At 52.8% G+C, this 23,343-nt stretch overlaps 1 pseudogene; it reads left to right on the top strand.

Annotated features, from left to right (window-relative positions):
- Positions 1–23,343, top strand: part of LOC121166446 — a 1,182,205-nt pseudogene that overhangs the window by 214,094 nt on the left and 944,768 nt on the right.

Here is a 23,343-nt window from a genome sequence, read left to right as displayed (position 1 = left end):
AGATCTTTGCTGGGTAGATTATTCTTGGTTGACAGTTGTTTTGTTTCAGGACTTGGAAGATCTTTGTCCATTCTCTCCTTGCTTGTAGGGTCTCTTCGGAGAAGTCAGCAGTAATTCTGATGGGTTTTCCCCTGTATGTGATCTTTTCTCTACTTCGTACTTGTCTCAGGATTCCTTCTTTGTCTTCATTGGAGTAGAACTTGAGCACCGTGTGTCTGGGTGAAGATCTCTTTGGATCATGTCTGTTGGGAGTTCTCTGTCCATCCTGTATGCGGGGTGGATTCGTGTTCCAAGTGTTTTGGAAGTTTTCCTGTATAATTTCGTCAAGCACTGCTTGCATTCCTGATTCTCTTTCTACTCCCTCGGGGAGGCCGATGATCCGAATATTCAATTTTCTAAGGTAATCCTTCATCTCTTGCATCATTTTATTAGTTTTGCTGAGGCTTGTCTCCAGCTGTTTAATTCGCTGGGCACCTTCATTTTGTGTGTCTTCTGTTTCAGAGATCCTTTCCTCTGCCGCATTTATTCTGTTGATCAGGCTTTCAATTTTATGATCTTGGGCATCCAGTTTGGTTTTGATTTGTTGTATTTCGGTGATTATGCGGTTCTGGAAGTCTTCCAGCTTCGTGTCCACGTCTCTGATAAATTTTAGCATTATTTTCATCAATTCCTTTTCTGGTAACTCTTCCATGTCTTCATCTCGCATCTCCGATATTGATAATGGCTTTTGGCCCTTGTTCGGTGGGGTGCTGGCTCTTTCATCTGGAGCACAACTCTTTCTGGTGGTTTTTCCCATTGTGTTGGTGTATTCTGGTGGGGCCAATGGACCCGTGTGTTGAGGGGCCATCAGGCACTTTCCTGTAGAGATTGGAGCCTGCAGGCATGGTGTTGCAGGGCGTGGTAATTTTCAAGGCACCGTTGGTGCGTTCTCAGGGCCCGGGGCTGTAGAGCACCACCTTGGGGGCCCAGTGGATTCCAGGCACAATCTGGGCACCTCTTCTACAAGTGTGACACCCCAGGGCGTGGAGGGATGGAGGCGCTCTCTGGATGTGCCCCCTGAACGGGAATCCACAGGGCGTAGAAGGTTTTATGTGCTTTCTCCCTGCGTTCTCCGTGTCAGGGACTGCAGGGTTTTTCAGAGCCCACCTGGTGCGTCTCCCACACACGGGACTGTGGGTGAGGCACTTTCTGGGCGTGGCTCTTGTGCAGTGATTCCACCACTCGTGGTGTGTGGGTGTTCAGAGCCCCCGCCCCCGTGTGGCTCCCCCACACAGGCCCTTAGCGGAGGAGTGACCCAGGCGCCCTGTTAAAATGACTTCACGGCGGGTTCGCACAGTGTCAGTGTGGCGCAGGAGTTTTCAGAGCTCTCCTGGTGGGTTGCCCACGCTCAGAACTGCGGGGTGGGAGGCGAGGAGTGGGCAAGTCACACTGTGGGAGTGGCACCTGCGTGTCAGGGACACACAGCGCTACACTTCCAGTGCTCAGAGCCCTCCTGACACCTGCGCTGCGGAGGCGGTTGCTGCAGGCGGGGCCGCCCAGCCCGCCCGGCGCAGCGTTCAGAGTCCTCCTGGTGTTGTCGCCCACCCACCGGGTATCAGGGTGTGGGGGATTCCAGACCCTCGCCGGCAGCCTCTGCGCACCGAGATGCACTGGCCCCCTCAGCGCAGGAATATCTGAGGCGCTTTCCCGGGGCCTTCTCAGCCACCAATACCACTGTGCGCCGCTCCCAAGGCACAGACCTGGCAGTTTCAAGGTGCTTGCCCTGTGTTCTCAGAGGCTGGAACCTCTGCAGGGGGGGAGGAATGCGGAGGCTGTTAACCCCTAGCTCACCGGGCCTCCGGCTGCTGCAGTCTGCCTCTGCTGCTGTTGAAGAGCTTTGCCGGCGTGGATCCCTCCCGATTTCCTTGTCTCTGAGTTGACCGCGTCTCCCGTCGGGCCGCTCTCAAAAGTGACTCAGCAGGTCTGGAGTGGGATGTCGGCTTCTCTACCTTTGCCCTGCCTCGCTCTCGTTGTTCTTTCGAGTTGTGTGGATCTTTTTGGCTCCACACTGTCCAGGGAGCCTCACGGACCTCTTCCTGAGGTTCCCTGCTGCTCCTCCTTGCTGCTTCTGCAGCGTTCTATCCCTCTCTCACTGGACGCTCCCTCACAGCCTTCCTCCTACATCGGCCATCTTAAAACCTCTGGAAAACATTTTAATCTCCTTTTTCTAGAAGTTTAAGAAGGAGAAGCCTCTACATCTACATGGAACCATTTGAATGTGGGGTACAAAGCAGGGGCTGGAGGGGAAGAAGAGAGTCTCTTAGAAGCCCTACTTTAAAGGAGGGGCACCCCTCCCCCTCTATCCACCCATGATCCCAGAGAGTACAGATTTGGTGCCCAAGTGCCAGGTTGCTGGCTGCACTGGACCCTGATTCTTGGACATTTCTCCCCACCGCCCTTCCTGCTCTGCTGGAGGCAAGGGCACTGTCACTTCACCAGACCACAGAGCCCAGGACAGCATCCCAGGCACAGACACAAACAACCTGCACCTCTTGTGCCACTGTCACTGAAGACTCTGCACACTGTGGTTGGCAGCACCCATCCTACTGGGCAGTTCCTTGCCTCCTGGGGCTGCATCTCCCTGGGACAGGATTTTGTTCTGAGGCCCCGCAGCCTGCCCTGCACTGGGGCAGTCCCAGTGCAGGAGGACAGGAGGCCGCCTTCCATGAAGCTGGAGAGAAGGGGAGATGGCTGGGTGAGGACATGAGGCTGTCACAGACAGTGGGGAAGCAAACTGGTGAATCGAGGGCATAGGGGTGGCGGCCCATAGCAAAAGAAAAAGTGGGGGGGGAGCGGGTGAGTGAGGTAAGTGTCCAAAGTCATTCAAGATGTGGTGGAGACCAAGCACTCTGCGAGGAATCAGCTGGGCGTGAGCACTTGTAGGACCATCTTATTCAGGCATCAGAACACGCAGGCAGTGGTGTGGAATGGGGTCGCTGCAGCAGATGTCCGGAGCGAAGCCAAGTGCCAGCTCATGGCAGCTGTGTCCTGAAGAGGCCTTCTCACTTCACGTATCTCCTCCGGCTGTCAGGGTAGTCATCTGAAAGGGAGAGACTGTACTGAGTGCACAAGAAGATATCAGAGAGGTTGTGAGCACAAAGTGGGGGCCGTACCAGGGCCACGGCCAAGGCATCCAACCCCCACCATGGTAGTCCCTGTTGAGGAGATCACGCCCGCCATGTGCACGCATGTGCAAGACTAACGCTGTCCATGAAGCTGGTGGACAGGAGACAGCTGGGAGAGGACATAGTGGCTGTCACAGACAGTAGGACAGCAGACCTGACTCAGAGGGCACAGTGGCTAAACAGAAGGGGTGCAGGTATCTAGGATAAGGGGACACAATTGGGACCTAGAGGGGTTCAAGTCATGACATGGCATCATGGGCACGCTAAACACAGTGGGAGAAATCAGCCAGTGCTGAGAATTTATGTGGTATCTTGTTCAGGCATCAGAACACGTCAGCATGCGCCGGCATGAAATGGGGTCACTGCAGATGTCCAGAGCGAAGCCAGGTGCTGCTGGCCAGGGCCAGCTCACAGCAGCCATGTCCTGAAGAGGCCTCCTCGATTTGCGTATCTCGTCTGGCTGTCAACGTAGTTGTCTGAAAGGGAGAGAGACAACACTGAGTGCACAAGAAGGTATCAGAGCGGTTGTGAACACAAAGCCGGGGCTGCACCAGGGCCACAGGCAAGGCCTCCAGTGCCCACCAGGGCAGTCCCTGTGGAGGAGAACATGCCCACCAAGTGCCCGCATGCGCAGGACTGATGTCTGCGTGAGCAGCTCCCCAATGAGGAGCCCAGGATCTCACCCTCAGGGAAGCAGCACTGAGACAAGAACCCCCAGACCTGCAGTGTCTGCAGCCAACTCTGCATGCCTGTCTGGACAGAAGGACATCTCTACTCGGAGGGAGCACTAATGCCCACCCACTCACCCACAGGAGCTCTCAAACCCAGGCAAAGTCCCTGGAGACAGGAAATGACTGACAGCATGAGGTCAGCAAGAGGGAATGTGGGCCCCGAGAACAGACAAGGAAAACAAAACCCACTCACTGATGACAAGCCAACTGAAGTCAATCCGGAGAGAAAGGACAGTGTCTTTAGCAAAGGGATTTGGGAAAATAGGACCTAACTGTACAGAAGTATGCAAGAAGATCCCTACTACACACCTCATTCGAATCAAAAAGCAACTCTAAACTGCTCAAGGATCTTAAATTCCCTCAAATGACTAAATGGAAATATTTCAAGACATGGACATAGACAAACACTTCCAGGGTAAGACTCTGAAGCACAGGCAATTCAAGCAAACGGGGATTCCATCAGGCTAAGAAGTTTCTACATGGCAAAGGAAATTATCAGCAGTCAAGAGCTGCATCAGAGTGGAGCCACTGGGACTCAAACCGGTGCCTCCGTGGGGTGTAATGTGCTGAAGCACACTGCCGGCTCCCTTAAAGAAAATGGCCTACACTAATCCACAGAACATATCTACTAAGCACAGAGGGACTGAAGGGTAAAAGACAAAAAGGAAGCAAAAAAATAAAAACACAGAGACAAATCAATAGAAATTAATTTGCAAAAGAGAAAAGTGAAATCCAACAATGGCACTAATATACTGTTTGTGAAGACATGAACAAGTCCAAGAGAAAGGCAGTGATTACACTTCTTTTGTAACACAATCATATGCCGTAAAGCAGCTAGAATCCAACATTTGACACAGCAGGTCAAGTCGCCACTTGCAGTGCTGTCACCCTGTAAGTGCACTGGTTCCTGTCCTGACTGCTCCACTTCTGTGCCAGCACCACACTAACAGCCTGGGAAAAGCCAAGTGCTTGGGCCCTTTGCACCCATGGGGGAGATCCACATGGAACTTCTGCCTCCTGGCTTTATCCTGGCTCTGTCCTCACCATTGTGGTCATGTGAAAAGGAAATCAGCAGATGAAAGATTCAGGCTCACCCTCCACTCTCTAACTGACCTTCAAAGAAAAAAAGAAATGAATCCATCTTTTCTCTTTCAAAAGCAAATGTGCTAACATTTTAAGAAATGGGAATAAGAAGAGTCATCACACAGAGTATACATAGCAAACAAAATGGCCCCAATTGTGTCCTGAGATGTTAAGAGATTGGACGTCATAAAATGTGGATTTGAGAACTCAGCAGAATAAATTGACAATCAAAACCTCCAGGGAGGTTGTATGTCCCTAGTGTATGACAATTAAATAGTGTCTTTGTAAGCAGAGCAGAGAAAAATCATGAGAGAGGCCAGAAGATAGGCTGGAGTGAGGATAATGCAGCCTAGGCCAGCTACAGGGATGAGCTCACAGCACTGCCCACTGAGCTCCCTGCTGGTGCACCTGGGAAAGCCTGGGAAGACAGTCCAGGACCCTGAGGGTCCCCCTGACACCCACATGGGAGACCAAGGGGAGCTCCTGGTCCCTGGCTGGAGCCTGGTCCAGCCCAGGACACTGTGGCCACTGTGCAGAGTGAGCTAGCAGGTGAAAGATCTGAGTTTCTGTCTTGTTAACTCTGCCTTTCAAATGAATCAATCCTTCTTCACAAGTGACATTATCTGGAAAACCATTGGAGCATCAGCTGACCTTTGATCTCAGGACACTGTGCCTTTTCTGTGACCCCAACGAGCCTATTCCTCCAGCACTTTCTGCCTCCCTTGCAGAGCAACACCACACCTGAGCAAAGCTCAGGCTCCTCTGTGCCTGCATCTGCCACACCTAGAGCCCAAACAAGAGGCAGACCCCCAGCCCATGGCTGTGAGTCCTTCTGGAACTCTCAGGTGATCATTACACTGTGGAGTGATCCATTTCTCAGGCTGCATGTCCCTGTGCACATGTGTGCTGGGTCGAAGGAAGCCAAAGCTACCATGCATGGGTCAGAGAAGCAGGAAGAGGCATCCTGTGGGCTCAGGCTTGGAGGGGCTACCCAGGAAACCTGTCCCTCTGCTACCACTTGGGGCCCAGCCCTGCTGCCTCAAGCAACCAAGTGGTACCATGAAGCCCCTTGTGGGAGCTGACTATCTTTGGGGCCAGGCTGCTGGCTGGGAGTAGAGGGTATCCTGGGCTCCCTCTCAAATGCAGACTCAGGATGACCTTGCACAACCCTCATCCCAGACACTAGCTGGGGTCTCATGGCACAGTAAGGAGCCCTGGGCCCCAGGAAAGGACACCCAGGTCCTATGGCCTGGCCCAACAACGCAGGCTTCCTGGAGGAGCCCCAGAGTGGCCACCCCCAATGGACAGAGGCAAGAAGAGCAGGCCAGAGCCCTCTTCCTTCTGACCCCTGCACAAGGAGGAGGGCAGGTGCCTGACAGGGAATGGGAAAGGGCCAGGGGGCAGGGGCATGCCGGACAGGGACCATGCTTACCACTCAGGACTGTGTTGATTCAGTAACTCACAACATGCCGTTCATCGTCTACTTCCTTGGCAGTGACTCTGCATCCAAGGCCGGGTGCCTCGGGCAGGATATGTGTCTTTCGTCTCTTGCAGGGCAGTGGCAGCGGCAGAGTGGCCTTCCGCTTCTGGGGTCTGGATGGATCCCGCTGCAGTGCAGGAGGTTTCAGGAATTCAGTCTTCCCCACAGCAGTGCTTGCAGCCTTCTCCTGTGGGATGTAGCTGTGGAGCACCCTGGCTGCCTGGGCGCTGACCAACTGGCCTTCCTCACAGGACTTGGCATGTGGTGCACCACCAGCTTGACCTGAAGCCTTCTGAGGGCTGATGGTGCGTTTCATACAGGAGGGGACCCTGTCCACCCAACCTGCATCAGGGGTCTTGGCCTGTGCTGTCTGCAGAGGTTTGCTCTCAGACTTCCTTTGTGGGATGTCCCTGTGGGCCACTCTGGTGGCAGGGGTGACCCCCTGAGGGCGTTCCCTGGGGGTCTTGCCCTGTGATTCATTGACTGGAGCTTGGGCCCTGATTGCTCTGATCACCCAGGGCACCTTGGTGGAGCTGTGGGAGCTGGTGCTGGGGTTGCACTTGGTGAAAGTCACCCTGAGGGGGAACTCGGGTTCCCTGCTCTGTCTTTCAGGATCTGGGGTTCTTCTCAGAGGTCCAGGCTTGGGCACAAAGGAAGCCAGGACCCCATTGACACGAAGGCGCCTAAAGACAGAACGGGTACTGCCACTGTCCTTGGTGTGGTAATCCTGTGTATCTTGTCTATCTTGTGACTCATTGTCTGGAGCTTGGGCCCTGATTGCTCTGATCACCCAGGGCACCTTGGTGGAGCTGTGGGAGCTGGTGCTGGGGTTGCACTTGATGAAAGTCACCCTGAGGGGGAACTCGGGTTCCCTGCTCTGTCTTTCAGGATCTGGGGTTCTTCTCAGAGGCCCAGGCTTGGGCACAAAGGAAGCCAGGACCCCATTGACACGAAGGCGCCTAAAGGCAGAACGGGCACTGCCACTGTCCTGGGTGTGGTAATCCTGTGTATCCTGTCCATCTTGGACTGTGGGGTTGCCCCCAGGCTTTGGTGCTGCCTCATTGCTGTCTGTATGGAAGTTCTCCTCAGAGGTGCAGCCTACTGCTGCCCTCTGGTGACCCCAAGATAGGCGACGGGCCAGTGGAACCCATAAGTAATGCAGCACTTTCCCCAGAGTCTGTTGCAGACCTTGCTGCAGCATCTGTGGCAGTTCTGCGAGGAGTGCCAGGTGACCATTGTCACCAGCCATCTTGGGCAGCTTGAGGCCCAAGGACCGAGGGGCACAGGCATGAAGCAATCTGGAAGCAGGGTATCCAAGCAGTTGATGTTCCCTGCGGGACTTGGCCTGTGGCACCTGGGTGGGTGACCATGAACCCTGCTGTGTGATGTACCTACATTCCAATGAGGAAAGGAACCTGTCCTCCCAGCCTAGCTCAGGGCTCTTTGCTTTTCTTAGGCCATATCCGGGGATCTGGGTGTATGCTGGCAGGAGACGTTGGCCCGCAGCCTTTCCTTGTGGGATGTCCCAGTGAGGCACACTGGAGGCTGGGATGCGCCATTGAGGGTATTCCTTAATGGTCATGTGTGATGCCCTGACAGGAGCTTGGGTCCTGATTGCTGAGAGCCTCCAGGGCCCCTTGGTGGAGCTGTAGGAGCTGGTGCTGGGGTTGGACTTGGTGCAGGTCATCCTGAAGGGGAACTCGGGTTCCCTCCTCTGTCTCTCAGGTTTTGGGGTTCTTCTCACAGGCTCAGACCCGGGCACAAAGGAAGCCAGGACCTCTTTGGCATGGAGGAACCCAAACCCTGACGAGGTGCTGCCACTGGGGATATCGCTGTGTGGTGCCCTGGAGGCTTGGGCACCAACCAGCCAGCCTGTCTCATGGGTTTTGGCATCTGGCTCCTGGGTGGGTTTGGCAGCAGCTTTCTCCTGTGTGGTGTCCCTATGTTCTGTGGAGTCAGGTACTCTCTCTTGTGTGGCTTCCATGGAAACCTTTGCTCCCCGAGAGACTTCCTTGGGAATGTTTGCAAGTGACTCCCAGGCATATTTGTCTGCAGCCTTCCTCCTCCTGCAGATGTCGCTGTGCGGCCCCTCAGAGGTGGTGGAGCCAACTAGCAGGCCTTCCCCGGGGGTCTCGGCCTGTGACGCCCGCGTGGGTGTGCCAGCAGCCTTCTGCACGTTGTTGCTGTGTACTGCAGAGCTGGAGATTCTGTCATGCCAGCCTTCCACAGGGGTCGTTGTTTCCTGAGTGCTTTCTAAAGAGGTCTGTGAAAGTGGTGTTGAGACAGAAACACCAGCAGTTTTATTCTCCTCCTGGGGCACCAAAGAGGCTGCAGCACCAGTGAGCAGGAATTGCTCAGGAGGGTTATCAAGTGGTGCAGAGATCAATTGGCCCACAGACTTTTCATGTGGGATGTTGCCATGTGTAATTGAGGGAGAGGAGCTGGACTGTGTGCCAGCCTTGGGGAACGAGACATGTGTGCTGGCAGGTTCGAAAGCATCGTTTGTCGTGACCTGGATATTGCACTGTGGTGTATTGGAGGCTGGAGTTGCAGACTGTGGGGCTTCCTCAGGAATGTCGACAAACGGTCCCCAGGACCAGTCATCTACAATTGTGTCCTGCGAAACGCAGCTTTTTTCAAGAGAGACTGTGACACTGGCCTCTGAGAGTTTCTGGAATTCCTGTCCGTGAGGTGCATGGGCGAGATCACCCACCACTGCCTTGTCAACCTGAATGTTGCTGTTTAGCACAGTGGTGGCTGGGGTCCCAGCCCGTGGGCCTACGTCAGGTGTCATGGCCTGTGGCACTACGCCAGGAGCTCCCTCAGCCTTCTCCTGTGGGATGTTGCTCTTATCTGAAGAGGCGTTGCCGCTTTCAGCCTGGCCTTGTGCGGTGGTCACTGCTTCTTCGGGACCTCCCTCTGAGATGTCAGCAAACGGTGCCAAAGACCCGTCGTCCACAATTGTGTCCTGCGGCACGTGGCTTTTTTCAGCAGAGACCATTACACTGGCCTCTGGGACTTTGCCGGTTTTCTTGTTCTGGGGTCCACAGGTGAGTTTACCAGTTGCCTGCTTCTTAGACTGAGTGTTCTTGTGCAGGGCAGTGGAGGCTGTGGTGCCAGGCTGCAGTTTCTCCTGGGGATGCTCGGCCTGTGGTGCCAGGCCAGAGGTACCTGTAGTCTCAGCATGGGCAGTAGAGCCGTGCCCGGGGCATGTGAGGAGCCTTGCTGGCAGGCCTTCCAGGTTTTTATTTGCTGCCTGCGAGCCTTCCTCAGGAGTCTTCATGAGAGGTGCCGAGGCAGAGATGACCACACTGCTCCTGTTTCTGTTGGTGTCTCTGTGCCTCTTCCTGGATGTAAGGGCACTGGTCCTCGGGTGTTTCTCGGGTGATTTGGCAATAGACAGCTTGGCGAGTTTGTCCACCATCTGCTGGTACACAGTGTTGCTGAGCTTGCTGGATTTGGGGGCTCCGACCTGTGTGGCTGAGTTGTGCACGTGTTGTGCCGAGGAAGGTGAGCCCATGACCTTCCTCTTGGGCATGGCCCAATACGGGCCTTGAGAAGTGGGAGATCTGTCTTGGCCTCCCTCAGACAGTTCTGCATGTTGTGCCATACATGCATATTCAGCCGCAGCCTTTCTCTTCAGCCTGCCTTCATTGTGGAATACCTTGGAGTCTGGGACACCAGCTTGCAGGTGTTTGCCAGGTGTCTTGGCCTGTGGCTCCAGAGCTGGGGTTGCCACAGACTTTCCCTGCAGGATTTTGCTCTCTTGTGGAGATGTGTAAGCCATTTCTTCCTGGCCTTGCAGGGAGTTCTTTCTTTCCTGCAGGCCTTGGTCGAGGTTGTCTGAAAATGGTGCCAAGGACCAGTCATCCGCAACTGTCTTTTGTGGTGCGGTGTTGTTTTCCACGGCGACCGTGGAACTGGCCTTGGAGAGATTCTGGAATTCCTGTCCGTGAGGTGCATGGGCGAGGTCACCCACCACTGCCTTGTCAACCTGAATGTTGCTGTTTAGCACAGTGGTGGCTGGGGTCCCAGCCCGTGGGCCTACGTCAGGTGTCATGGCCTGTGGCACTACGCCAGGAGCTCCCTCAGCCTTCTCCTGTGGGATGTTGCTCTTATCTGAAGAGGCGTTGCCGCTTTCAGCCTGGCCTTGTGCAGTGGTCACTGCTTCTTCGGGACCTCCCTCTGAGATGTCAGCAAACGGTGCCAAAGACCCGTCGTCCACAATTGTGTCCTGCGGCACGTGGCTTTTTTCAGCAGAGACCATTACACTGGCCTCTGGGACTTTGCCGGTTTTCTTGTTCTGGGGTCCACAGGTGAGTTTACCAGTTGCCTGCTTCTTAGACTGAGTGTTCTTGTGCAGGGCAGTGGAGGCTGTGGTGCCAGGCTGCAGTTTCTCCTGGGGATGCTCGGCCTGTGGTGCCAGGCCAGAGGTACCTGTAGTCTCAGCATGGGCAATAGAGCCGTGCCCGGGGCATGTGGGGAGCCTTGCTGGCAGGCCTTCCAGGTTTTTATTTGCTGCCTGCGAGCCTTCCTCAGGAGTCTTCATGAGAGGTGCCGAGGCAGAGATGACCACACTGCTCCTGTTGGTGTCTCTGTGCCACTCCCTGGACATAGGGGCACTGGTCCTCGGGTGTTTCTCGGGTGATTTGGCAATAGACAGCTTGGCGAGTTTGTCCACCATCTGCTGGTACACAGTGTTGCTGAGCTTGCTGGATTTGGGGGCTCCGACCTGTGTTTCTGAGTTGTGCACGTGTTGTGCCGAGGAAGGTGAGCCCATGACCTTCCTCTTGGGCATGGCCCAATATGGGACTTGAGAAGTGGGAGATCTGTCTTGGCCTCCCTCAGACAGTTCTGCATGTTGTGCCATACATGCATATTCAGCCGCAGCCTTTCTCTTCTGCCTGTCTTCTCTGTGTAATACCTTGGAGTCTGGGACACCAGCCTGCAGGTTTTTGCTGGGTGTTTTGTCCTGTGGAATCATAAAAGGAATTGCCACAGACTTCCCCTTTGACAATTTTTTGTATCTTGAAGAGTTGTCTTCCCTGGTTTCTACGAGACCATCCTGTGGTGCTATGTCAGTTGTCATTGCTTGTGTTTTCCTGGCAGGAATTCCCACACTTTTCTGGCTGTTTTTCTTGATCATCTTGGAGTGGAATGCTTTTTCTTCCTTATCTTTCAGGGGGTTTATTTTTCCCTGCATGTCTTTAGTATTGGTCATGATATGTAGTGGTGTGGCAGGAACGCCAATAGCATTCCTCTTCTGATGGATCCAGCTGCGGGTTGCTTCCTCAGTGTGTGTGCTTGCTGGCAGGCCTTTGTCAGGGTTCTTGTCATGTTGTCCACTGGTGGGTTTGGCTGCAGAGCTCTCCAGCAGTATTTTAATTAGTGCTGCTGTGAAGACTCTGGTGCGAGAAACCTGAACTCTTTTGCAGGTCTTGTCACGTAGTCTACCACCATGTTTGCCCTCAGCCTTCTGTTGGTTGTTGCAGGGCTCAGTAGAGGAGGGGACCCTGTCCTCCTGCCCATCTCCAGAGGTGTTGGCATGTGGTGTTTGGAGAGGTTTCCCCACAGCCTTGGCCTCTGGGATATCGCTGTGGGACATACTGGAGGCTACAGTGACCCCCTGAATGCGTACCTTAGTGGTCATGGCCTGTGATGCCCTGACCGGAGCTTGGGTCCTGATTGCTGAGAGCCTCCAGGGCCCCTTGGTGGAGCTGTAGGAGCTGGTGCTGGGGTTGGACTTGGTGCAGGTCATCCTGAAGGGGAACTCGGGTTCCCTCCTCTGTCTCTCAGGTTTTGAGGTTCTTCTCAGAGGCCCAGACCTGGGCACAAAGGAAGCCAGGACCTCTTTGGCATGGAGGCGCCGAAACCCTGACGAGGTGCTGCCACTGGGGATATCGCTGTGTGGTGCCTTGGAGGCTTGGGCACCAACCAGCCAGCCTGTCTCATGGGTTTTGACATCTGGCTCCTGGGTGGGTTTGGCAGCAGCTTTCTCCTGTGTGGTGTCCCTATGTTCTGTGGAGTCAGGTACTCTCTCTTGTGTGGCTTCCATGGAAACCTTTGCTCCCCGAGAGACTTCCTTGGGGATGTTTGCAAGTGACTCCCAGGCATATTTGTCTGCAGCCTTCCTCCTCCTGCAGATGTCGCTGTGCGGCCCCTCAGAGGTGGTGGAGCCAACTAGCAGGCCTTCCCCGGGGGTCCCGGCCTGTGACACCCGGGTGGGTGTGCCAGCAGCTTTCTGCACGCTGTTGCTGTGTACTGCAGAGCTGGAGATTCTGTCATGCCAGCCTTCCACAGGGGTCGTTGTTTCCTGAGTGCTTTCTAAAGAGGTCTGTGAAAGTGGTGTTGAGACAGAAACACCAGCAGTTTTATTCTCCTCCTGGGGCACCAAAGAGGCTGCAGCACCAGTGAGCAGGAATTGCTCAGGAGGGTTATCAAGTGGTGCAGAGATCAATTGGCCCACAGACTTTTCATGTGGGATGTTGCCGTGTATAACTGAGGGAGGGGAGCTGGACTGTGTGCCAGCATTGGGGAACAAGACATGTGTGCTGGCAGGTTCGAAAGCATCGTTTGTCGTGACCTGGATATTGCACTGTGGTGTATTGGAGGCTGGAGTTGCAGACTGTGGGGCTTCCTCAAGGATGTCGACAAACGGTGCCAAAGACCCGTCGTCCACAATTGTGTCCTGTGGCACGTGGCTTTTTTCAACAGAGACCATTACACTGGCCTCTGGGACTTTGCCGGTTTTCTTGTTCTGGGGTCCACAGGTGAGTTTACCAGTTGCCTGCTTCTTAGACTGAGTGTTCTTGTGCAGGGCAGTGGAGGCTGTGGTGCCAGGCTGCAGTTTCTCCTGGGGATGCTCGGCCTGTGGTGCCAGGCCAGAGGCACCTGTAGTCTCAGCATGGGCAATAGAGCTGTGCCCGGGGCATGTGGGGAGCCTTGCTGGCAGGCCTTCCAGGTTTTTATTTGCTGCCTGCGAGCCTTCCTCAGGAGTCTTCATGAGAGGTGCCGAGGCAGAGATGACCACACTGCTCCTGTTGGTGTCTCTGTGCCTCTCCCTGGACATAGGGGCACTGGTCCTCGGGTGTTTCTCAGGTGATTTGGCAATAGACAGCTTGGCGAGTTTGTCCACCATCTGCTGGTACACAGTGTTGCTGAGCTTGCTGGATTTGGGGGCTCCGACCTGTGTGGCTGAGTTGTGCACGTGTTGTGCCGAGGAAGGTGAGCCCATGACCTTCCTCTTGGGCATGGCCCAATACGGGCCTTGAGAAGTGGGAGATCTGTCTTGGCCTCCCTCAGACAGTTCTGCATGTTGTGCCATACATGCATATTCAGCCGCAGCCTTTCCTTTCAGCGTGCTGTCCTTGTGGAATACCTTAGAATCTGGGACTCCAGCCTGCAGGTGTTTGCCGGGTGTCTTGGCCTGTGGCTCCAGAGCTGGGGTTGCCACAGACTTCCCCTGTGAGATTCTTTTGTATCTTGAAGAGATGTATTCCTTCTTGGTTGGGAGACCATTCTGTGGCCTTGTCTCAGTGGTTAGTGGATATATTTTCCTGGCAGGAATTCCCACACTTTTCTGGGATGTTTTTCTGAGCATCTTGGAGTGGAATGCTTTTTCTTCATATTCTTTCAGGGGGGTTATTACTCCCTGTACATCTTCATTTCTTGTCTTCACTTGTGGTGCTGTGGCAGGGGCTCCTATAGCATTCCTCTTCTCATCAATCAACCCGTGGGTTGCTTCCTCAGTGTGTGTGCTTGCTGGCAGGCCTTTGTCAGGGTTCTTGTCATATTTTCCACTGGTGGGTTTAGCTGCAGGCCTCTCCAGCAGTATGTTGCTGTGGGTTGCTCTGAAGCCGCTGGTGCCAGCCACCTGAACTTTTTTGCAGGTCTTGTCATGTAGTCTACCACCATGTTTGCCCTCAGCCTTCTGTTGGTTGTTGCAGGGCTCAGTAGAGGAGGGGACCCTGTCCTCCTGCCCATCTCCAGAGGTGTTGGCATGTGGTGTTTGGAGAGGTTTGCCCTCAGCCTTGGCCTCTGGGATATCGCTGTGGGGCAACCTGGAGGATACAGTGACCCCCTGAGTGCGTACCTTAGTGGTCATGGCCTGTGATGTCCTGACAGGAGCTCGGACCCTGATTGCTGAGAGCCTCCAGGGCCCCTTGGTGGAGCTGTAGGAGCTGGTGCTGGCGTTGGACTTGGTGCAGGTCATCCTGAAGGGGAACTTGGGTTCCCTCTTCTGTCTCTCGGGTTTTGGGGTTCTTCTCAGAGGCCCAGACCTGGGCACAAAGGAAGCCATGCCATCTTTTACATGCAGGTACCTAAAGGCCGAGGAGGTTCTGCCCCTGGCGATGTTCCTGTGAAGCGCTCTGTAGACTGAGGCCCTGAGCAGCCGACCTTTCTTGCATGTCTTGGTCCGTGGCTCATTGGTATTTTGTCTGGCAGGCTTCTGTGAGATGTTCCTATGATCCATGTAAGAGTGGACTCTGTTGATTTGGCCTTCCTTGGGGGTCTTGTTCTGTTGCTTCCATGCAGGTCTGGCCCAACCAACAGCCTTCTTTTGTAGGATGTTCCTGTGGGCAAACCTGGTGGCAGGGATGCCCACCTGAGGGCGTTTCTTGAGGATCTTGCCCTGTGATGCCCTGAGTGGAGCTCGGGACCCGATTGCCCTAAGCAGCCAGGTCTCTATGTTGGAGCTGTAGGAGCTGGTGAGGGTGTTGTGCTGGGTGTATGTCACCCTGAAGGGGCATTCGGGTTCCCTCCTCCATCTCTCAGGATTTGTAGTCTTCCTCAGAGGCCCTGGCTTGGGAACAAAGGAATCCAGGCCCCTATTGACGCTCAGGTGACTGACGGCAGAAGGGGCTCTGCCACTGGCCTGGGAGCTACTGTCCTGTGTGTCCTGCTCATTTGAGCCTATGGGGCTGCCCCTCTCATTGCTGCTTGTAGGGCCCCTCTCCTCTGGGGCGCGGCCTGATACTGCCCTCTGCTGAACCCAAGCCAGGGGCCGGGCCAGTGGGGCCCATAGACAATGCAGCAACTTCCACAGGGCCTGCTGCACACCCTGCTGCAGCGCTTGGGGCACTGCTGCAAGGAGTGCCAGGCATCCCCTGGCAGAAGCCATCCTGAGCAACGCAAGGCCTGCCTCTCCAGGTCCAGCGGGTGCGACCTGGGGCGGCAGCAGCTGCTTCCTCTGAGGACCACCTCAGAGGAGAAGGTTGGAAATGAGCCCATTGAGGGCTGAGCCCTCAGAAAGCAAGAGGCTCCCGGCCTTGTGGGGTGGGAGCCCCTGCCGCTGGCGGCGGGGGAAGCCTCTGAGAGCTTCCCCCGCCCGCCTGTGGACTCAGTTCAGAGAGCAGATAGGTCTGGGGAGTAGGGTACTGGGTGTGGGGAGTAGGGTACCGGGTGTGGGGAGTAGGGTACTGGGTGTGGGGTTGATTGGTCCGAGGGGCTGGGCCCCTACCGGGGTCAAGCTGCACTGAATGCCGGGGTTCCTTCCTTGGTCCTGAAGGTGCACGGCAGCGTTCAGTGTGGGGGGTGCGTTCGACGCTCTTGGGAGCTCCGAGACGTTTCCGTTGGAGTGTTGAGGGCGGCGCGAGCACGGAGCGAGGCGGGTGGGCCGCGGGCAGAGCCGGCGCGCCTGGGGCGCGTGGGGAACCCGCTGCCGCCCGTGGTCGTGACAGTGAAGGGCCCTGGCTGTTGTGGGGCGCTGGTGGCTTGACGTGGTGGACAGGGGCGGCCGCGCCTTCCCCTGAGGCCAGGCTTCCCCACTGAGATCCAGAGCACAGAACTGCTTCTCTCTGTGCCTTGGCCCTTGACTGCATCCTGCATTTCGCCAAGTGACATGGGGACCTAACTCCAGCTCTGCTGGTCTGCAGAGAGCTGGGCTTCACCCCGTCCCCTGCCCTGGCACCTGCCCATGCAGCCCCACTCCTGGGGATTCAAAGGCCTTTGGAGGACCAAGGCAGACCTCATGCTTTCTACCCGCTTCCGGCTTCCGGCTTCATTCTCTGCTTCCTGTCCACAGGGTCCATTGTGTGCTTTCCCGCGGGGAGGCCTCCCAGAGCTGTGGAAACCAGGGAGGGCATCCTCAGGCCAGGTTTCTTGTGTGCAGGCATGGGATGCAGGCAAGAGAGCAGTGAGCCTAGCTTCCTCATTCAGCTCAGTGCTTTCCACACTGCCTTGGGCACTGGGCAATGTGCTTCCCGGGTAGCTGCTAGGAGTCCCAGGACCGGCCAGAGAAGCAGCAGTGGTGTGGCCAGCCCATGTCTGCTCTTCTGCTCCTGGAATTCTGGCTGCAAGCAGAGGAGCTGGGTATTCTGCCTGGGACAGGGTGGACCAAGCAGGCCTTCAGGCTGAGGGAAGGGAAGGCAGCTCCTTGGGCCGCAGCAGAGAACCACCAAGTAAAGTCCTTCTCTGTGGCTCTTTCCCACTTGGGACTGAGAAGCATTTCACTTGTAGAACAACAAAGAAGTGCCAGAAGCTTGCTGTGGGATAGCTGATTGAACACTCCTATTCACACACATTTACACACTCAATTGTGATGTTACTGTTGTAATGTTTTTTTTTTTAAGATTTATTTTTATTATTTTTTTATTGGAAAGTCAGATGCACAGAGAGGAGATGATTCACTCCCCAAGTGAGCGCAATGGCCGATGCTATGCCAATCTGAAGCCAGGAGCCTCTTCAGGGTCTCCCACACGGGTGCAGGGTCCCAAGGTTATGGGCCATCCTCGACTGCTTTCCCGGGCCACAGGCAGGGAGCTGGAAGGGAAGCGGGGCTGCCGGGATTAGAACCAGTGCCCATATGTGATCCCGGGGCGTGCAAGGCAAGGACCTTAACCACTGCGCCACCGAGCCGGGCCCCACCAGCCCAAATTTATAAAAATATTTCATGAGGTCTAAAAAAAAAAGAGAGAGAGAGAGAGAAAACATGTACAATTACCACATGCGCTGGCAGAACAATAAAATGCATTGAGTAGAAGCAGCATTTTCTTTTAAAGATTTATTTATTTTTTGGAAAGTCAGATATACAGAGAGGAGGAGAGACAGAGAGGAAGATATTCTGTCCCATGATTCACTCCCCAAGTGAGCGCAATGGCCAATGCTATGCCGATCTGAAGCCAGGATCCAGGAACTTCTTCCGGGTCTCCCACACAGGTGCAGAGTCCCAAAGCTTTGGGCTGTCCTCGACTGCTTTCCCAGTCGACAAGCAGGGAGCTGGGTGGGAAGTGGAGCTGCTGGGATTAGAACTGGCGCCCATATGGGATCCTGGGGCGTTCAAGGTGAGGACTTTAGCAGCTAGGCCACGCCGCCAGGCCTGAAGCAGCATTTTTGATGATGTGATCAGTTATTGCCTAGCAATAATATCTTCAATTTCATGTTCTAGGTTCACCAAGTGAAAGAAATGATTGGCTTGATGGGGAAGAAAAGCCCAAACAGACCCAACAATGCGGGTTTCTTGCAAGAAACACAGTTCTCTACAAAGAGTCCATGCAAATGGGAGCCAAAAGCAGGCAGAAGAAGGTGCACATTTATCAGACCAACACTGTAACAAAGGACATAGAAGACCACTACACAGTGATAAAGGGATCCAGTCAACAAGAGAAGGCTCAGCAAATTAAGCAATACAGTGGAAATAAGGTATAAATCAGTAAGAGACTAGAAACTATAAACAGATACATGGAGACCAAATAACATGGAATTGAATGAATGAGAGTTCGTTAAGGAATCAAAAGGGAAATTTTAAAATTTATAAGTCCCAAGGTTTGAAAGAGTAGGTCTACTTTGTCACATTTATTTCCTTCCTTTTGATTTTCAAGGTTTGTTCATTTATTTGAAAGGCAGATTTACAGAGCAGGGGAGAGACAGAAAAAAATCTTCCATTTGCTGGTTCTCTTCCCAAATGTCTGCAATAGCCAGAGCTAAGCTGATTCCAAGCCTGGAGTCAGGAGCTTCTTCTGGGTCTCCCACATGGGGGCAGGGTCCAAAGGCCTTGGGCCATCTTCTACTGCTTTCCCAGGTCACCAGCAGGGAGCTGGATGGGAAGTGGCGCAGCCTGGACCTGACTACCTTCTTGAACTGCCATGCCAGTCTCACTTTTTATTTCCATACCAAAAACAAACAAACAAATGATCAAAAAAACACAGACCTAGGGGTGTTAACTGCAGCCTCCCCCTATTGATCAAGACAAAGTGAGCTTCCACCTAGAGTGGACACAAACTCCACCCACAGCAAGGACACAGTGTTAGCCTAAGCAGCCTGCCATGGGGAGTTTGCTTTACTGAAAATTTCCATAGATTTCTCAGAAACGACCAAGGGTGCATAAAACAGAAAACTGAAAAAACAACTTTTTTGGGGGGGGGTGAGTCAGATAATACAGAGAAGAACAGAGACACGCAGAAAGATCTCCCATCCATTGATTCATTCCTCAAGCAGCTGCAACAGCCAGAGCTGAGCAGATCCAAAGCCAGGAGCCAAGAGCCTCCTCTGGGTCTCCCAGGCAGACGCAGGGTCCCAAGGCTTTGAGCAGTATCCAACTGCCTTCCCAGGCTGCAAGCAGGGAGCTGGATTGGAAGCGGGGCTGCTGGGATGTGAATTGTCACCGGTATGTGATCCTGGCACATGCAAGACAAGGACTTTACCTGTTAGACTGCCACACCGGGCCCCAAAAAGGACAACCTTTTAAAACTGATGCAGTAAGTCATTACACAAAACTCGTTTCACTGATATTTATGTGTTTGTGTGAGTCTTTAAACCTCTACTTTCTTCTTTATTCAAATTCAGAATGAACTTTTTTATATTGCTTATTATTTTCATTGAGTTGAAGGGCAGAGAGAGACAGAAAGATATCTCCTGCTTGCTGATTAATTCCCCAGAGTGGGTGTAGCCAAAGCCAGGAACCTGGAAGTCCCTCTGAATTTCCCACAGGGGTTGCAGGTGTCCAAGCACCTGAACCATCATCCATTGCCTCCCAGGATGCCTTGGTAAGAAGCTGAATCAAAAGAGGAGTAGCGGGGACTCCAGTGGGACTCTCGAGATGGGATGCAGGCATCTCAATGGTGGCTTCACTTGCTGCACCAAAACAAACCTTTGCTTGATAGTGACTTAAGGGCAATATCCTAAAACATGGTATGATTTGCCAGTGTATATAAGAATTGCCATTTCAACTAACCTGTATTAGATTCTTTAAGATGTAAATCAATTCGACACAAAATGAAAACACATTTTTAATATTAAGTTGGTGTGAAAAGGAAAAAAAAAAACAGTAGACAAGTTGAATGAGGCAGTTTTTTTAAGAAGGAAGAAGCACCAGCTCTAAGACCTCAGCACACTCTTTGTGGAAAGCAAAGAGAAGGGAGGAACAAAAACAGCTTCACCTGCTTGTTACAAAGTTGCCTGTCTTCCTGGAAACTTTTAGCTGTCTGCCAGGAAGAGAATCTGGGCTGATGTCATTGGCTGAGGCTCACCTGCTTGTTACAAAGTTTCCCAGCACAGGAATATTGCAGTCCACTCTCCCCCAGGCCACATTCCCTTTGTCTAACAACAGGGATGAAGACCCTTTGTCTGATGATTCACTCCTCAAGCGACCATAACAGCCAGAGCTGAGCAGATCCTAAACCAGGAGCCAGGAACTCTTGCATGTCTCCTACGTGGGTGCAGGGTCCCAAGGACTTGGGCCATCCTCCACTGCCCTCTGCGGCCACAAGCTGGGAGCTGGATGTGAGGCAGGGCCGCTGGGATTAGAACCAGCAACCATATGGGATCTCGATACTTGCAGGATGAAGACTTTAATCACTATGCTATCACACCGGGCCCAAGAGAAATACATCTTTTTAAAAGCCGCTTTATTTTTATTTGAAAGAGTTTTCTAGAGGAGAGAGAGAAAAAGTCCACTGGTGCACTCCCCAAATAGTAACAGCCTGAGCTGAGCCCATGTATTACTTCCCTATTTCAGTGTATTATGAGAGTTGATGGAATGGAACTTATTTGCATCTTTAAGTTGCTGCACGTGGATAATGTAGTGCAGTTCTCATGGTCATTTTCAACTCTCTGAGAAAGGATTCGAACCCAGAGGAGGATAACGCAGCCGTAGATCTGCATCACGGGCATTCTCCCATTTCTTTGCAAGAGCCCCTCCCCTGAATTCAGGAGCATTTCCCTCTTACAGAGCCTAGAATGCTGAGCTCTAGAAAGATCAAATTGTTTCATCATCTAATAGATGGCAGACAGAAGCATACAGTTGTAAAGAGCTTACACGCCATGCCATCTCTCACTTGCTCCCCAGTGAGTTCAATTCCAGGAGTTATGCATATGCAGGTCTTTTAAAAGTTTAGTTTATTGGAAAATCAGATTTCTAGAGAGAAGAGACAAAGCTCCTCCATCCACTGCTTACTCCCCAAATGACTGCAATGGCTAGAACTGAGCCAATCTAGAGCCAGGAGCCTCCTGCAGGTCTCCCACATGGGTACAGGGGCCCCAGGCTATGGACCATGCTCTATTGCATTCCCAAGCCATTAGCCTGAAGCTAAATGGCAAGTGAATCAGCTGGAACATGAACAAGCACCCACTTGGATGCTACAGTTGGAGATGAAGGATTAGCCAGTTGAGCCATTGTGCCAGAGCCACATCTGCCGATTTCCAGAAATGACTACTTCTGGAAAGGCTGAGTGAGACAGAGCTCAAAGCTGCTGTTTTGTGGCTTTACCAGGCAGAGTGACAGAAGGAGGGAGACACAGATTACCATCTGCTGCTTCCTTTCCCATCTGGCTGCAGCAGCTGTGCCAGGCAAGCCGGCTGAAGCCACAAGCTCTTCTGGGTCTTCCATGTAACTAGTTGTTTGTTATATAAAAGCCACATTAACTTGTGGAGATTGTGTTAGTTTTGTTTGCACCCACTGTATTAGATTTCCTTACTGTTTTGAGTCATTTCTCATTTGCTTTCCTATTTTCAGGTTAAAGATAAGTATAAATACTAGTAACCATAAATAATGATCAACAATGTATGCCTAATCATGATTTTCTTTTTTTTTTAAATATTTATTTATTTATTGGAAAGTCAGATATACAAAGAGGAGGAGAGATAGAGGGGAAGATCTGCCATCCGATGATTCACTCCCCAAGTGAGCGCAACAGCCGATGCTATGCTGATCCGAAGCCAGGAGCCTGGAACTTCCTCCAGGTCTCCCACATGATGCAGGGTCCCAAAGCCTTGGGCTGTCCTCAACTGCTTTCCCAGGCCACAAGCAGGGAGCTGGATGGGAAGGGAGCTGCCAGGGTTAGAACCAGTGCACATATGGGATCCTGGCGTGTTCAAGGTGAGGACTTTAGCAGCAAGGCCACGCCACCGTGCCCATAATCATGATTTTCATGCCTCTTAGTATGTTCTCTTTTTTATTTCACTGGCTGATACAAGTTAAAAAAAAAAAGTAGTGACTGAATAGCAGGATCCTCATTGCAGTCTTGGCTTTCATGGAATGCCAGCAGAGGCTCTTGCTTTCAGCTGGGATTCCAATGGCTTATGTTCAGAAATATTTAATCATCCTCATCAAAAAAAGGTAAATAAAATATAAGATTTTGGTGAGGGAGGGGGAGAAAACCACGGGTGGTAGACATCTAACTTGATTTCATTCTACTTAAATAGGCAGTTTTCTGAGCACCACTTATTGAACAGTCTGTTCTTATTTTTTAAAAGATCTATTTTTGAAGTCAAAGAGAGGAAGAGAAAAGAGAGGATTCCTTCATTCATTGGTTTGCCCCCTGGATGGCTGCAATGGCCAGCTCTGGGCCAACCCAGGGTCAACCCATAGCCAGGAGCTTCATCCAGGTCCCCCATCTACATGGCAGGGACCCAAACACTTGGGCCACCTTCCACCCCTTTTTCCAGGCCATTAGCAGAAAGCTGGATTGGAAATAGAGCAGCCAGGACACTAACCAGTGCCGACTTGAGATACCAGTGTTATAGGTGGCAACTTTATCTGCTTTACCACACATTGTCCCATTGTCCTCATTTTTAAAAAAGATTTATTTACACAGGCTGGCACTGCGTCTGCACAGGCTAATCCTCCACTTTGTGGTGCAGCATCACATATGGGCCCCAGTTGATGTTCCGGCTGCTCCACTTCCAATCTGGCTCTCTGCTTGTGAGGGAAAAGCAGTGGAGGATGGCCCAAGTTTTTGGGACCCTGCACCTGCGAGAGAGACCAGAAGAAGCTACTGGTTCCTGGCTTCAGATCAGCTCAGCTCTGGTCTTTGCAGCCACGTGGGTAGTGAACCAGCAGATGGAAGACCTTCCTCTTGCCTCTTTTTCTCTATAAATCTGCCTTTTCAATGAAAATAAATAAATCTTAAGAAAGGAAGGGAGGAGTCATGGCATGCTGGCCTAGCATCTAAAGTCCTCGCCTTGAATGCATAAGGATCCCATATGGCACTGGTTCCCTGGATCCCATATGGCACTGGCAACCCTGCTTTCCATCCAGCTTAGTGCTTGTGGCCAGGGAAAGCAGGCAAAGACAACCCAAAGCCTTGGGATCCTGCACCCTCACGGGAGACCTGGAAGAAGCTCCTCACCCCTGCCTTCATTCCGGCATAGTTTCATGAATTGTGGCGACTTAGGGACTGAATCATGTAATGGAAGGTCTTCTTCTCTGCCTCTCCTCCTCTCTGTATCTCTTACCTTGCAATAAAAATAAATAAATCTTTCTAAAAGAATAGAAAGGAAGAAAAGACAAAAGGAAGACTCTAACATCCTTCTGTCTGGGCTCAGTACAAAGGGTTCCCCTTTCATGAAAGAGTTACACACAGAGAGAGAAAATCCCCTTCTCATCACTGGTTCACTCACCATGTGGTCATCATGGCCAGAGCTGAGCTACTCTGAAGCTGGAGCCAGG

Source organism: Ochotona curzoniae, unplaced genomic scaffold, assembly GCF_017591425.1.
Source record: "Ochotona curzoniae isolate NIBS_2020 unplaced genomic scaffold, NIBS_Ocur_1.0 patch14, whole genome shotgun sequence".
NCBI classification, from domain to species: domain Eukaryota; kingdom Metazoa; phylum Chordata; class Mammalia; order Lagomorpha; family Ochotonidae; genus Ochotona; species Ochotona curzoniae.
The sequence above is the reverse complement of the archived record's forward strand: the minus strand, read 5'-3'. Positions and strand labels throughout refer to the sequence as shown.